Source organism: Anser brachyrhynchus (assembly GCF_964034855.1).
Source record: "Anser brachyrhynchus genome assembly, chromosome: 6".
Taxonomy (NCBI): domain Eukaryota; kingdom Metazoa; phylum Chordata; class Aves; order Anseriformes; family Anatidae; genus Anser; species Anser brachyrhynchus.
Window position 1 is genome coordinate 9068034 of NC_137700.1, and position 15629 is coordinate 9083662.

General features: G+C 36.3%; 2 protein-coding genes across 7 annotated transcripts in view; both read left to right on the forward strand.

Annotated features, from left to right (window-relative positions):
- Positions 1-15629, forward strand: part of LRMDA (leucine rich melanocyte differentiation associated) — a 668732-nt gene that overhangs the window by 115418 nt on the left and 537685 nt on the right.
- Positions 1-15629, forward strand: part of LOC308197317 (uncharacterized protein) — a 296269-nt gene that overhangs the window by 67669 nt on the left and 212971 nt on the right. The gene's annotated exons all lie outside the window — the stretch shown is intronic.

Below are 15629 nucleotides of genomic sequence, written 5' to 3' on the forward strand. Positions count from 1 at the left end.
TTCTTAATGAAGATGTAAATATTTCCAAATTTCTTTTTAACAGAGAAAAACAGGCATTAAGTACCAAACTGTACTTCTCTGGATCATGAAGTCTTGTTTTACCATCCAATATTCATATTACTTCTGGAATACCTTTATATATTGAACTAAGACTTGATCCTTATCTTTCAAACAAGATTGTAAGGAGAAGCAGTCCTAAGAACATCATCATTTTAGCAATCACAATTTGTACTTTGCTTCCGTTGTCAAACACTTGATTCAGGCCCTTAGTCTTGTCTAGTCCAGAGGAATAGTATTGCTCTTGGTGTCTGTGACTTTTAGGATGTGCCTGCATTGTCCTTTTAGTCTGGATGTGCTTTTGAAGTACCTTTTCTGCTCTTACCCATTTATCGAATTGCATTTTGCTCTGAACAGTCTGGATTCTTTTCTAATGAGATGGAACTGGAGGATGTTCTCCAGAGGCACACCTGATGTGCTCTACCTTCTGATGAGCATTCAGTCCACAGAAACACATTACATCGCATACAAATTAAAACCTTTCAAAGGGCATCTAAGTTTGGACATTAGGTCCTTGGCATCAAATGTTTTACTCCAGACATCTGCTCCATCTGGACCTCACTATTTGCTCATACCATCAGTCTGAATTAAGTCTTTAAAATGAATCTATACATTACAGTTCTGTTGTCTTTTGACTTAGTCCCATTTTTCCATTTATTGGTGCCTAGCTCCACTGCTCATTTGTCGGGTGTGTGGCATCACTTGTGTTTTATTTTGAGACCGGGGCTGGCCAAGGAGATCTGGGTTACCTTTTGGTTGTAAACTTTACTTCTGCCTTTGTGCTGTTTTCACACACGCATCTTATGTTTGACCATATCCTTGTAAAAAAAAATCTTCTTGTTGAAACTACTTCAAAACTGTTTGCTTTTTAATATTTAATGTATTATATTGCCTCCTCTGTTAACCTCATAGATTAGGTTCTTTTTAATTAAGTCCCAGAAATTATATTAATTAGACGTTTACATTATTTTTGTCTTGAAGAAAACTCATCTCTGAAGAAACTTATCCTTCTTTTTCATTTTGTGCTTGATGTTCATGTTTTGTGCAAGAAAGATTTGAAAGCCTTTGAAACAGGAAAGATACTTTTTTTCCTATAGATACTTGTATTTAGAAAAAACAAAAACAAAACCTTTTTGCTTTCTAAATGTATTTTGTTTACATTTTCCATGTGGAAAAGCTATTGATTTTGTATATTTTCTGTTCTTAATGAAATTCCTCCTACAATGTGTTGTCTCTTAAGCAACAAACTTGTATTTGGAGGAGCTCTCATTTAAACTTTTGTTTAGACCAGTGTTTACATAGCAAAGTGCTGTCAGGAATAAAACCTTTCATTTCTATTTGGTAAGAGCAGATCAAGTTGACTGGATGTGTATGCAGAAATGTTTTTTCTACAAATCCAAACTTGAGTGAGAGTGGATGAGTGGAAGTGAGCATGAGTACTGAGAAATGTTTGGGTTACTGAATGCAGAGTCAGCTTGATTTTATTCCAGTCTCTGTAACTGATCTCCCCTGAGTCCATACTAAAGTCATGGCTCTGCTGTAGTGATACATTTCCCCTATGATAAAACAGGAATTAAATTTGCTTTCTTTAGGTAGGACACAACTTCTGTGGATTAGCATTACATAACGAACTAAGCCCTGTGCTAGGGCTTAGGGAATTAGCTTCTGAAGGGTAGTATGTTGAATGTAATATACAAGCTAAACTCACTGAAACATGACACCAGAAGATCTTAATATACATCTCAGTACCAGTGTGCATGCATTAAAACCAGAGGTGCAAAATAAACTTCGTAATTTTAATTTAACCTAGAGAGCTATTTACAATTTTAATGTTTATGTAATAAAGAATATTGTACTCTCTGGGCTTTTTTTTTTTTTTTTTTTTAATTTCTAAGGGGACAAATTTTATATTCTCATTTTATAGTAAAATCTGAGTTTTCTAGGTTGCACTAAACTTAAACTCTGTTCTGATGTTGTATGTCATTCTCATGGTTATAGAGAAGACCCCAGCAATAGAAAACAGGAATGACAAGAAAGATTCATAAGAGATGCCTTCTGCTTTTTTGAGCTTGGAGGTATAAAAATTCCTACATTTTAGAAGTAGCTATGACATTTTGTTTGTTTGTCTGTTTTGTAAGCTAGAAAGATTTTAATTGTTCAGTCACTTCTGAGAAATCTGTGTGGTAGTCTTTTGGTAAATCTCATTTGACTTGACTTTGTTTGAGATGGCGTTAACAACAGCTATTTCCCTAATAAGAGATGGTTAAAGAAAAGAATCTACAGCTGATCTAAAAGTTGTGAAGAGAGGCATTTATTTTGTCCTTTTTCTGAACTGGATAAGGGAAGAGAAGCCTTGCTTTTTGTTTGTCATGGTACCAGAAGGTTTTAGATAGTGAGAGGTTGTTTTGAGCTGTAGAAGGCAACTTTAGGTGGCATACGGTTCCCAAGGTGAATCCGTGCTTTGTCCAAACAATAAGTATAAATAAATTACATCAGTATTAGCAGGAGTCATGCATCCTCAAAGAACAGCATGTTACTTCTATGCACAGATTTCTGCTTCTGACAATAGCTTTGCTTTGTGAACATAGACACCTATTGTACTATTGTACTAATTCTTTTAAGATAATTATGGTGTACTTCTCTGAGGCTTTTCTTTTTTTCCTTATGAGGAAATAAAGCATGTATTTTTAGGTTGTTATCTATGGAAACCGAGTGTCAGTGCATGTGTTGTACAGTCTCCTCAACTTAACTTTGCTACTCTGGAGTCAGCTTCAGCCCAGGGAAGCAACCACAGCTCATGAAGGCTGTCACAGCCCTGCCTGCCTCACTGAGGCTCCGGCTTCATTGAGAGGAAAAGAGCCTCTGCAGAAAGGCTCCAGTATGACCTCAGGCCCTCCTGAGCAGACAGTCTGCCTGTTCTTCAAGCAGTGTCAAGTCTGGCGGCATCAGGGAGTGGGAGCTTGAGCTGCAGAGGGAGACCTGCTTTTCTTCAGACACCAGTCAGGCAGCAGTGCACTGGGGTTGGAAAGCAGAACTGAGTAGTTCAGGTAGTTGTAGAATCACAGGGTTGGGATGAACCTGTTGGGAGAGGTGGCATCAATGGGCAATGGCTGCAAATGTGGAGTAAAACCATTTTGCTTTTCTCTGGTGCACAGAGAGATGGTTATTCTTCTAGTTTTGTTGTATGCTGTACACTAGATCTTGCAATACCTGCCTTAAGAGTAGCAAGTGGTAACCATTCAATGATCTGACAAACAAGCCTTCATCAGCTGAGGGCTGGGATGAGTCCTGCAGCTTTCCGGCCTGAATCCTACTGAAATAAATGGTCACCTCAGACAGGCTCTTGACCCACTCTTCTTCCTTCAAGAGAATCCTGCTGCTTTCACCTGGCATTTAAAAAAGAATGTGCTGGCTGGAAAATGATCATCTTCTCGTCCTAACTGCTCTTCTGATGAACTTTGCTGTTCTGATATACTTTGCTAAGCCAGAAGGTTAGCTGTACGTACCACCGTTGTGTGCTTTTAACAACTTATTTTTAAATTGTAATAAATATTGAAGGAAAAACAATGAATATTAATCATGCCTTGAAAAGTGAAAATTGGTTGGACTGGAGTCCAATCTGCCTTCCATTGGTTGTTACCAAAGGATGTGGTCTTGTTACTTTTATTTATACAAAGTGGGATAGGAGTTTTGAGGAGATATTGCAATAAGCCTAATAATACATAAGAGAAGTCTAATAAAAGAAGCCCAATAAACATAAGAGAAGTCACAGATAGGCAAAAAGTTACACTTGACCACATCTGTCCTTTCATGTCACTTTAGCCACCATCTGTTTTAAACAACAGCCCAAAAGAATTCTATGACTTTTCTTGCTAGAGATGCAGATCTTAAAAGTACTTTTTCTTTCAAATATTATTATGCAGAGAATTGCTTAGCCAATCCAGCTAATCCTACTGCTGTTTTAATGTCCCAAAATAAAGGAGTGCTACCAACAGTTTCTGTAATTTTGCAGATTTGGTTTAATGTGTGGAGTCGTCTTCTTTTTTACTAAGTTTTCTGCTGTTCCTAGATGCTTGCTCTTTCACTTGGTAGCTTCTTTGTCTCCCTGTAGTCACTACAAGCTGCCTGTGGTTTATGATGGCTGTTATCTTGTGTGGTCAGGTGAGTTTTACTTTATATGATACAGTGGTGCACACTTCCTTTTTCTGCTGGGATCTTTGCCCGTGTATTTTGGATTTCAAGATAAAGACGTTAACAACACTTTCATCCTCCTTTTGGGAGCGGTGGGTTATACTGTTAGTGATTTTGGCAATTTGTGCCAAAGTCTGTCTAAACAATTTTGATGTTATGTGATTAGTGAGATCTGTGCCTTCCTACAGTTAACTATAGGCACAGGCATGCCTGTGGATTAACGGAAACACTGAAGCAACTGTTGATCCTACTCCTTTGAGCAGCAGTGTGTGATATTTCTCAAAGACGCTATGGCTGAGGACTGTTAGTGGAGTGGAAGGACAAGTTTTAATTGTCTGCATCCCAAATAGAACCACTGTTCAGCCACGCTCCATGTGGCTGCAGAGACTTTTCTAGGGAACAACTGTGGAACTGCTACTTCAGGACACTATTCTTAAAACTGTAAGCTCTTAGTTATGTTTTCCCTTTCAAGTAATTGGAAAGTACACTTGCTCTTTTTGCTGCTGTCCATAAAGGCAACATTTAAGATTTGATTGTCTCTGTAGGAAAAAACAGTGAAACATAGACCATTTTGGAAGTATTTCCATATACTCCCCTTGCCCCCCCCCCCCTTTTTTTAATATGAGGTCAGAGTTACTCATGTGAATTTCTTATTGCTTCAGACTTGCATTTCAGTCAGCATTTCTAAAAGCTATTTTACAGTACAGAAGAGGAGATCTGACATCTCTCTGAGCTGATCATCTTCTGGCTTTCAGTACATACTACAGTCTTGCGAGAAAGCAAATTACTGAAATAGGCTATTGTTAAGTTTTGCCTTTCAGCAGCAAATTAGGACCCCCATCCCATCCCTCTGTCACATCTGAAGTCACTCAAAAATGGTAAATGATTTTTCTGTTCCAGGTGTTTCAGTTTCTTAGATTAGTAGAGCTTCCACCTGGAGCTTTATTCATCAGTTCAGGTGTAGAAGTCTATCTTCTGTTTCCTGTTGAGAGAACTGCTTAATGTCAACCCAAACTGGGATCTCTGTCTACAATGGTGGGAAGAAGAGAATTAACTTAGCCTTTAGTCAGTACAAGCTACTACAAAGAGTAGTGAGTAACAACAAGGCTGATGAGCTTGAAGAACTCAGTAAAATTTTTTTTGGAACTGGAACACATAGTTAGGGATGCTGTCCTGTGGAAAGAATTGGTGATTTAAAAGAATTAATTAGTCTCTTAAAAAGAAAGGGGTTCTTAAGCTTGTGACTGGTTACTGCTGCTAAAACAGAGGTAATGTTAGCTTTCTTGCTATGTGTCACTCAACTCAGATATGTTTGGGCCAGTTATAACATTTTTGTATTGTACCCCCCAAAAAACATGTTTAGGATCAATCTTATTTGCTATGAGTGTATTCAGAGAATTAGAAATTCCAGTCTTGTGTCTCTGCTTCTGAACTCTTTCTGGAGAATGGAATGAACCTGAGGTCATTTAGAAAAAGTTATTTTCTAAAGTTTGTTCAGCCTTCACCAGAGGGGCTAGATAGGATTCTGTGGAGATCCAAAATATAGGGAAAGACATTACAGATTTTTCCAACTTTTTCACCTTTTCTCCTTTTTCTCCTCCTCTTTATTCTCCGTGTTCTGGAGAGGTCACCTTAAGTACGTTTATGGGGCATATTCAAGAAAATTGTCTTTTTCTGCTGAGATTGGGGAAAGGAAGATCAATTTAGCTTTTAAATAAAATTTTCGTAGTTGTGAGCAGTAAACTTTGAGATGTCAAGATATCATTTAAGAAAAATTATCATCTGTTGTAATTATCTAAATATAATTATTCCTAACATTTGCTGGATTTTAAAGGTATATAATAGTGTATTTTGTGGAGTCAAATAATTTAATCTGTGTAGAGCACTGAGGTCTCTTCATGATCAATCCATACAAATCTTCTATCTTTTCACTGTACAATTAATTTGGACAAAATAACAGCAGCATTATTGCAATTGTTCTATTAGGGATTATATTATTAGCCGCTTCTAGAATTAATGGTGTTACATTAAGACTGTGACAAGATACATACGACATGTTTTGGGATATTGGAAAACAGTTCAATTTTAGTTACTAATCCAGGTAAAGATAAAAGAATGAGCTCCCTGTTGAGCTGACGCAAGTTCAGAATTCATTAGATTACAGACATTCATGCTTTACATGGGATAGTAAAGGGAGAAAACCTGCAGTTGTTTTTCTATGCCTTATTAGCTGTCTTCACTGTTTAATGTATTTCAGGAAGTACTAATTGTCAGTCATATTGATTTGTTATAGAGGGTAAAACTTCAAGTTCAGTTTTCTTTGTAACAAATAAAGAAAAAGCAACAGTGGGCTAAACATATTTGGTATTATCTAGGGATGATGCTTCTGAAAAGCACGTGTATGTTACAGAATCCATATGGAGCAATGCTTGATAATGCTCATTTATGGTCAAGGAACTCCCATCACCCAAAGGCACTAATTAATGAATATTTCAATGAAATCCTCACAGTAGTATGCTTAAATATTGAAGGTTTAACAGCATATTTATAATAGTAATTGCACCCAGTATAATTGATAAAATGGACTCTGATAAACAGTCACAAATATTTAGCTGATAAAATTTACAAGTATTAAACTGAACCTATCTTTCAAAAAGTAGTAGTACTGTTTTCCTGTATGTTTTAGGAAAATGAATTTTAAATCATAAATTTAATTTGTTTACTAATATCTACCTCTGCTATTTTTCACTATGAATGCTGAATACTTGTTGAAATCTATTTACATAAGAGCTTACAGGCAAATGTAAAACAGCAGGGACTTAGAACTTTTTAGGAATATCCCAGTAAGGCTCACTAATATTCTTTAATTTAGGCTGAAGAAAGAATGGAAAGCTGTATGCATTGTTTATTCAAACTATTTATTTTAATAGTAAATATGAATGGTAGTAAGGGAACTTGTTGTTTGTTCATTTGTTTTGGTTTTCTTTCTTACTTGCTATCTCAACAATTTACCAGATGCAAATATCCCTGTCTTCCGGCTTGCAAGGGATTTAGATGAGATGCAGTAGAGCCCTGTTTTGTTAATAATGATAATACAGTGGTGTAAAGTTGAAATCTAATCCTTTCAGGAGTGAGTTTGTTTGTGCTTTTTCTCCCTAATGTTGGCTCAAGTGAGGTACATGAAAGAGAGAGAGAGAGAATACAAATGTGATATATTCTTTCTGTTTGTATGTGCATTTTGCTATATACCTATACGTATTAGGTATGTTACACACAAATGGTTTTAAAGTGAGGAATACATCTGCTTCTCAACACAGAGAAACTAAATTTTTGCAAGCACAGGAAAAAACAAATCTATACCAACTAAAAGCAAAGCAAACAGAAAATTAATGTAGTGTTGTTAAGGAACACGCATATAGCTCACAGAAATAAGCTATATCATATCATACTTCAAAGTTTATCTTGTTTGCAACATTAATATGTTAATATTCACTTGACAACTTTTAGTATTAAGAACTTTACATACACATTTTTGCTTAGAGAATCTAGGTACTTCAGCAGGTACACGTAACTGATAAATCTTTTTGTAGTTGTCAAAACAACTTTGTACTTCTTCTTTTACAACTAAAAGCACTTTGACAGTCTGAAACCTGGTATATCAATAGGGAAAGCAAACAGACTATTCATTTTAGTAACACATTTCACCAAGGGTTTTGACATTTTTGAAATATATCGCTTCAAAACACTGAGACAAAGATGATTAAAGGTTGTTACTGGCAAAAACTTTGTTGGTTATCAATGTTATTGATATCACACAGTGACATCATTGCATACTGGTAGAGTCTTGTTTGGAAACTAGGGTAGTTTGACCGTATGGGCTCTATCTGCATGTCTCATTGTAGTTTGTGCACTAGCTTCTATGTCTCTAGGGCCTCCAAAAATAAATAAATAACAATGCTAACCTAGATGCTGCCTGGTGATTGTCATTGTTTGTAGTCTACCTGTCAGTTCTCAGTTTTGTTGATGTATGGAACAGCATTGTCCTGATGGCTAAAGTCACTCACAATTTACTCGAACCAGAGATGCTGCCAGGGTAGGACTGGTTTAGAAAGACAAAATAGACTACAGTGACCTGATATTTTGCTTTTCAGTCCGGAAAACTTGTGATGTGTTTGGCCATAGTGTGCATTGTAATCAGAAATAGGACCTTTGCACCACAACGCTTTATGATGCCAATTTCCCCAGTGTGCTCATATGGCTTTTGGTTTGTGATTGTTTCTCAGTTTAACTGGATAATTTTTCTCCTTTTAAGCTGTTGAGAAATCACAGATGTTATTGGGAATGTCTTGCCAGACACCAAGAATACATAGAAATATACAGTTGTACTCTTGCAGAGTTTCACAGCTGGTGAAAAGAGCACTCTCTGATACACCCTTGCAAAATAATATACGAAATAGAGGTGCTAGTCTTATTTTTTTAAATTGTGTTAATATCATGTTATTAAGGATAACATTAATATTTAGTTTATTGTGCTAGGGAAAGAAACAAACTGATCAACTCAAAATAAACACGAGATCTGTCTAACTGGACTCTGTGGTGTTATGGGTGAGACTTGAAGTGTGTGTTCAGAGTGTACTGGAGACTAGGATCTTAATTTGTTGCAGAGGCAACTTCTGCATATATATAGTGTTGTTATGCACAGTATTTATGTTTAGATTAATTAATCTGGGACAGTTTAAAGCTTTGTCAAGTTTCCCTTGAAAGATGAGTCCTTAGGCTAAAGTTCAGACTTAAAGTTGATGTACTTCTATCCAGACACGAGTTCGTGAGTGAAAACTTTTCTAAGTGTTAATGAGAATATAGTTGTGTTGCTTTGCATTTTTAAATACTTGTCTATTTTTGATACAGTTTTGTATTTCAGTGAAACCTTGGAACTTTTAGCTGAAAGATCATTGAACAGTGGAGTCTGGATATCTGTCTCATTTTGGCTTTCCGTTTTAGTAACTCCAAGCCTTCTGTGTAGTATATAAATTGGACAGCATGCTGTGTGGTTTAAAAAGAAGGAAGAAAAAAAAATTACTCATGGAAAATTACTAATCAGCATTAAATATATATTTGTTTTAAGAGAACTGTAATCAAAGATGCTTTGTGAAGAAGTAGGAAATCACTATGAGCTGAAGCTCTCAATATGTAGGATGTATGTCACACAAAATTATTCATCCCACTTTCTTTTGGCATGGACAAGTAACATCTATGCTGATTTGTTTGTTTACTCATTTTTGTTGTTACTATCGACAGAAAAAAAAACAACAAACATAATATGAGAATGATTGATTGTGGAATGAAGCCATAGGCTGACTCATCCCATATAAACTAATAACACAAATATTAATGGCAGCACATTTCACATGAGCTTGTTTTTTCAACAGAGTTGTTTAGGCTCCTGAGACTTATCCTAACAGTAGTTCCAGACACAATCAATAAAAATTTTTATTGCTTTTGCAAAGTGAATTTGAAAACTCTGAGACTAGGATATCTGGAGATGAGTTGCTTTAATCATTCCACTGCCAAACTCTTGGCAGCACAATTATCTGGTTTTAAATTAAGCCCATTTCTAAGCTATGGATATTTAAGACAAGTGAAGTGTCCTTAGCAGTGCTAGCCTCATCCTAACGTACTAACATTCTCCTTCACCTACTTCAAAGATGCAGTATGTTAGCAATCTATATGTTGACTTTATCATGACTATTTCATGATAACTGCCTGTCCAGGAAGAGTTATTTAATGGGTGGTGGTAAAAATCATGATTGACACAGGCTTGTCTTACTAGAAATGGAAAGATTGTTCTCAGTGAAAAAGGGAAAGCTGTTTACATACCATGCTGCTTTTCAGGTGCCAAAATTGCTTACGTGGAAGTAAGCAATAATTTTCCTTTCTCTGTAGTTAATTGATAGGAAGTTCAGATACTCTTGTATTTCTAGATGGATGACTGTCCTTTTGCTAGAAATACAATTCAGATAGTACGAAAACTTCTAAATCACTTAACGCTTTAATCTTGCATAGAGTTTCTAATGGAAACATGTATTTCAATATGTGACTTCTTTATAAAGGAGTTTTCTATATCAGAGTTGAAAAAATGTCAAAAATACCGATGAGCAACGGAATAGTTTTACAAATGAGTTCCTGATGTGTAGGCCCTTTTTTGTTTTCCTTACCAAATCCTTCTTTTCTGTAGGGAAGTTCTTGAAGGGTTGTTAATTTATATGGAGGAAAAGGATTATTTGCAAAACAGATGCTGTGTGCTTATAGCATCTTGTGGGAGTGAAAGTGAAGTGCCTAAGAAATCTGTACTTTATCTGAAAATATGTCTGAGTTTAAAATGTCTCCTAACATTATATAACACAAAAGCAAATTTCCCAATATTGGAGTCAGTAACGCTACAACCAATGAAGATTAGCTGAGGCTTTACCAGATTATATACTCAAACTTTAAGAGGATTTGTCAATAGGGAATGTAGAGGGTTTCTCTGGTTTATGGGTTTGGTGGTTGGTGTTTTTTTTTTCTTGGTTGTTTTGGTTTTTTGTGCTTTCTTTTTTAATGTAGATGAATCAAAATTTATCTTTGGAGAATAAATATGTTGAACTGAGAAAAATCTGAAATGTGAGAAATATTAGTTGTAATTTTTTATGATTATGGCTCAGATACAAGCCCTGTGATTGTAGATACTTTACACCCAGTACTGATTCTGTTGTTCTCACTGTTGCCTTATTATCCATCCCTTTGATGTTGCAATGAGACTTTTTTGTTTATTTTTCTTCTCAGCGAAGTCTTTTGTATGTACCGGAGTTTCAGTTCGAGAGACAACCAACCAATATTTTTCTATCGCATAAGGATGTAACTCTACATTTAAATTTATTGTAAAACATTATGCTCATCTGTAATTATATTACTTTAAAATAAAGCCTTCATCCGCTCTAAGATCTTTTGATGTCCCTTCCCTGCTGACTCTTTTTTTCTTGTTCCCACTTACATTAATGTGAAGAGACAGTTGAGTAAATGCACAGTGAACTTCAAAACCTAGTAATTGTTTTTCAGAAAGAATGAAACTTGTGAATTAGATATGGATTGTAAAAGAACACCAGAGCTGATTAGCGTTCGTTCGGTTTGCCTGCTGGACCGTTCTGACACCTGTCTTCCAGCTTTCCCCATAAATGCCATTGCTGATCCCTCTGTACTGCCAGTCACATGACAGCCGGGGAGAACTTGTGGGTGGGAGTTAAAAGACTCCCAGTGAACCTTGTCAGGCTTAGCAATTCATGAAACTAGACATAAAAGGCAACGTTAAACAAAGATGAGTTGAATCCATTTACATGCAAACTGTAGTTATCTGTATAAAAAAAGCCGGGAACGGGTGAATGTTGAAGGGGTTACTATTTCTTTCTTTCTTTTAGGATGTATAGATAATGAGTTGTGTAAGACTTAGAGGTGGGAAAATAAACCAACTTTCAAGGCATTGAAAAATTGCTTTTTAGGAAAAATCCTTTTCATCCTAACCATCTGGTTGCATCTTGTTTACAGCACAGTGTGCCAGTTTGTGCTTATTAATCATGCTTACACAAGTATCTTAATTACTCCCCATGTAGCTGCTCTGTTTTGAACTCAGAAGTTGACCTTTCTCTTTTTATTCCTTTAAACCATTAATCATACATAATCAACGCCAACAGGGCAGAGCCATGGAGAAAGCTACCCAGGTTCCAAAAGCACATGCTAGTCTTGAGAAACCATGTTTTCAAGAGTGACTGCATTGCTATCAGTCAGGCATATCTTAATTAATGATGGCTTTGTGTGCATGCATACCTATGCTCCTGTAACCCAGTTTTGTTCTCCCCTTTTGCTTCCATCTATTGAGGTAACAGTTGCTTCCCTAATTTATGATACTGAAGATTAAAAAAAAAAAAAAAAAAAAAGTCTCTACATAAAACCTTCAGATGTGACCAAAAAAGGATCTAGTTATTTTGGCTATGTTCTATGGTTGTTTCTGTAATTAAATTTTGGGAGGATATAGGGTGGCCAAAAACGTTTCTAGGATATATCTTCAAGGATGAATAACTGTCTCAAGAGTGTGAATTCTTCAAAAATTACAGGAGTAACAAGCTAATTTCTCTTCTTCCCTGCCTTCCTCATTTAAAAATAATAATAATAAAGTTTGAAAAAAGTTTATAAAACTGAAAGAGTGGGCCTAGAATTTCAGAAACAGCATTCTACTTTCTAGTATTCTAGGCAAATTATAGTGTACACAAGTAATGTTGCCTGCCCTGAAACTCTTCAGCATAATGAAAATTTCATAAGTATTCTAAAAAGAGGGAACTATCCAGCCTACTATTTCAGTCAGCTTGCATGTTTATATACCGAAAAGATTTGCAAGTATGACTTGCATTTTCTCTCTACTCTTGTTGGATTTTTGTTGTTTTTGCCATAAATACTGTATTTGGAATTTGTCATCTATTCTCAGTTGTACTTACTGGAGATGTGATTTCACTTGCAGAAGCTTTAACCACAGTTAAGGCTTTCTTAAAAGCCTTATGATTATGCTATCATAATAAACAGTTTGTTTATTTTTATTGCTGCTATGAAAAAAATATTTCCAAACAAAGCACAACAGGAACAGAAAAAGATGAAAAATCTGTATCAGAAAATTTACATCATGAGACTTATTAATATTTAATTCAGGTAAAAGCTTTGCCATTCCACATGCAGAAAAAATGCACAGTTGTCTCATGTTAAAAACTACTTGTTCATATGCTGACTTCACTATGGACTGTTGCATCCAGTCGAGTGCATATTCTATTTCCATCAGACTTTTTCCTTGATTCGAGCTGAAAACTTTAGTCTTTGAAAAGAGCTCTGTATAGACTTTCTGCATAGCTTGTGTGTCATCTTCGTGTGCTTACACTTTTGATGGTTTTGAGTACTAGAAGGTTCTTGAATGTTGTAAAACAGTTTAAGTACAAACAAATTTTCTTGGTTTCATCTAACAAAATTATTTTCAGAACCTAAACTGAAACATTTATATTTTGCATAGGGGAACTCCTGCTAAACTGTAGATGAGTCTCCACTCCCTTACGGGCAGCTAAGGACTGTGTTTCCAGTGACATATTGTGGGTTCCTGTAAAACAGAAGGATTTTCCTTGTTAGATTTGCTATTGATAAAATGTGTCTGAGGAGCAGGGTGAGTAGGAGATTTTTTTTTGCTGATATGTCAAATAGAAACAGAGTAAAAACCATCATGGGATTATTTTTGGCAATTCTACTCAACGCTGAAATAAGGAGAGGAGGCTGTTAATTTGTGACAAGACAGAAGACTTTTGGTGCATCTGAACCATGTGATACTCAAAGCGTAGATGTGAGCCATGGTGATAACTTTGTGGTGGTGGCACATCAAGTTCATCTCAGTCAGAAGGGGCCCACACTGATGACTTTTCCTTGCTGGCATATAGCCTGAAGGCAAAAGGTGGCTCACTGGTAGTGTTGCCTGACTGACCAAGTGTAGCTATCCTATCCAGAAGGCAGTTCTCCGTCCGGGAGTTAGAGTTCCACGTAGCAGTTGACGTGAGTAATGCCAGTGCCGTGCCACACGTACAGTGTAGCCGTCAGTCCCTGCTCATGCATGTGTGCCTCGGTTGCGGGCTGAAGTCCACCAGTGCATTGCAGTGGGGAGGTTGCCTGCAGCCCTGCACAGCACCAGTGGTTACGCTGCCTGTGTTGGCTTTGCCACTTTCTAAAGCTGCCGCAACAAGTTCTCATGTGAATATCCTGTTTATTTGTAAGGAGAAATGATGAATAGAATTGTTTTCTTTGAAGAAAGCCCTACACAAGCTTGAGGGAAGGAAACAGGGCAACCTTTTTTAGGGCTGGGATCTGCACGGTGTGCTGCACTTGGGTTTGAGGCCTGCTGCGTGCTGCATGGCTCCCAGCATCTGAGGGGACAAAGATTGCCTACATAATCCCATTTCTCCTTATAGTGTTAGCTCCAACAAATAGCATTTGAGAGGTGATTTACAGAGCTTGTGTCTTACTGGGATGATAACAAGCCAGCACCTCCAGGATTAATCCTAAGTAGCTCACTAGTGTTCCTGTCCTGCCTGGACATATTCAACTGATTGCTACTTTCTTTGTTCTTCACATTCTTTGTTTGCTTTGAGTATTTAAATTGTAAAAAGGCAGAGTGGGACTGATGGTGGGGTAAGTAAAGCTACCTTTCATCACAAGCAGTTTTCAGTATCAGAGTATTTTTCTGGTAGAAGCTGCCTTTCAGAATTCACAGTTGGCTCATCAGCCTGTTGACAGCTTTTAATTTTTGTGTAAGTTGAAAGGATGATGATGTTACAGAGAAGAAATTCTCCAGATTTGTAATAAATGAAGACAATATAGAAACAGTTGTTCCCATCAGTGCCTATTAAAATGTGGTGACCTACTGTACCTTTCATTTTTTATCTTCATTTTCTTTCATTCTTTTGCTGTATTGATGATAACTTTGTTACTTGGTCTTCATGTACTTTATTGTTTCTCCTCCTCCAGATTATTTTATAGCCTAATATTTTGAATTTATCTCCATATTCAGGAAATAAATGTTTCCTGAATGAAACACCACAGTTTTAATCACATGCTTCTAACTGAAATATTTGGTTTCTAATGGTCTTATCATTAAAGACAATGTGTTTCATTGGCCTCTTTCCCCTTCACTGCATCTTAACTTATTTAACCTCATGTTCATGATTGTACACTTGAATTTACATTCATGTGGTTCCTTCTCCTTAATTCTAATGTAAAATTCTAATGGAAAACTTTCTCATTGCATATTTGCCCTCTTGAAGTTGAAATACATGGCTATCTCGAATCTTAAGCGTTTTCTGTGAAGCTCTTCATTGATTTGTCCATTGAGGTCACATGAGTCCACAGCAGGTCTAAACCAGGCGCATGTCTATGTGAAACCAATGTTAGAGAATTTTAATTAATTATAGGTCAAAAAAAATAATCCCAAGATGTACTATTTTTTGGAGTACAGGTTGTTAGAAATTTGGTCTACTTGCTCAACTTAAAATTCTTGAACCTGCATCTGTGGTGACATGCCAGCATGTAGTTGTTAGCTTTTGGGCCTAAGGACAACCTTCACCTCGAAAGTTTTTTTTTTTTTTCTCCTTTTTCAAATGCAGTCATTTATGTACACATGGTATATATATATATATATATATGTATATAAAAAGTGGACTTCTACTTTATGCAAAAGGTTGGTTTTACTACTGTAAAACTGTCTTTTGTTTTTGTTTTGGTGGAGGAAGGGTAAACAGAACTGTTTTCCTATTAATTTTTATTTCCTTTTG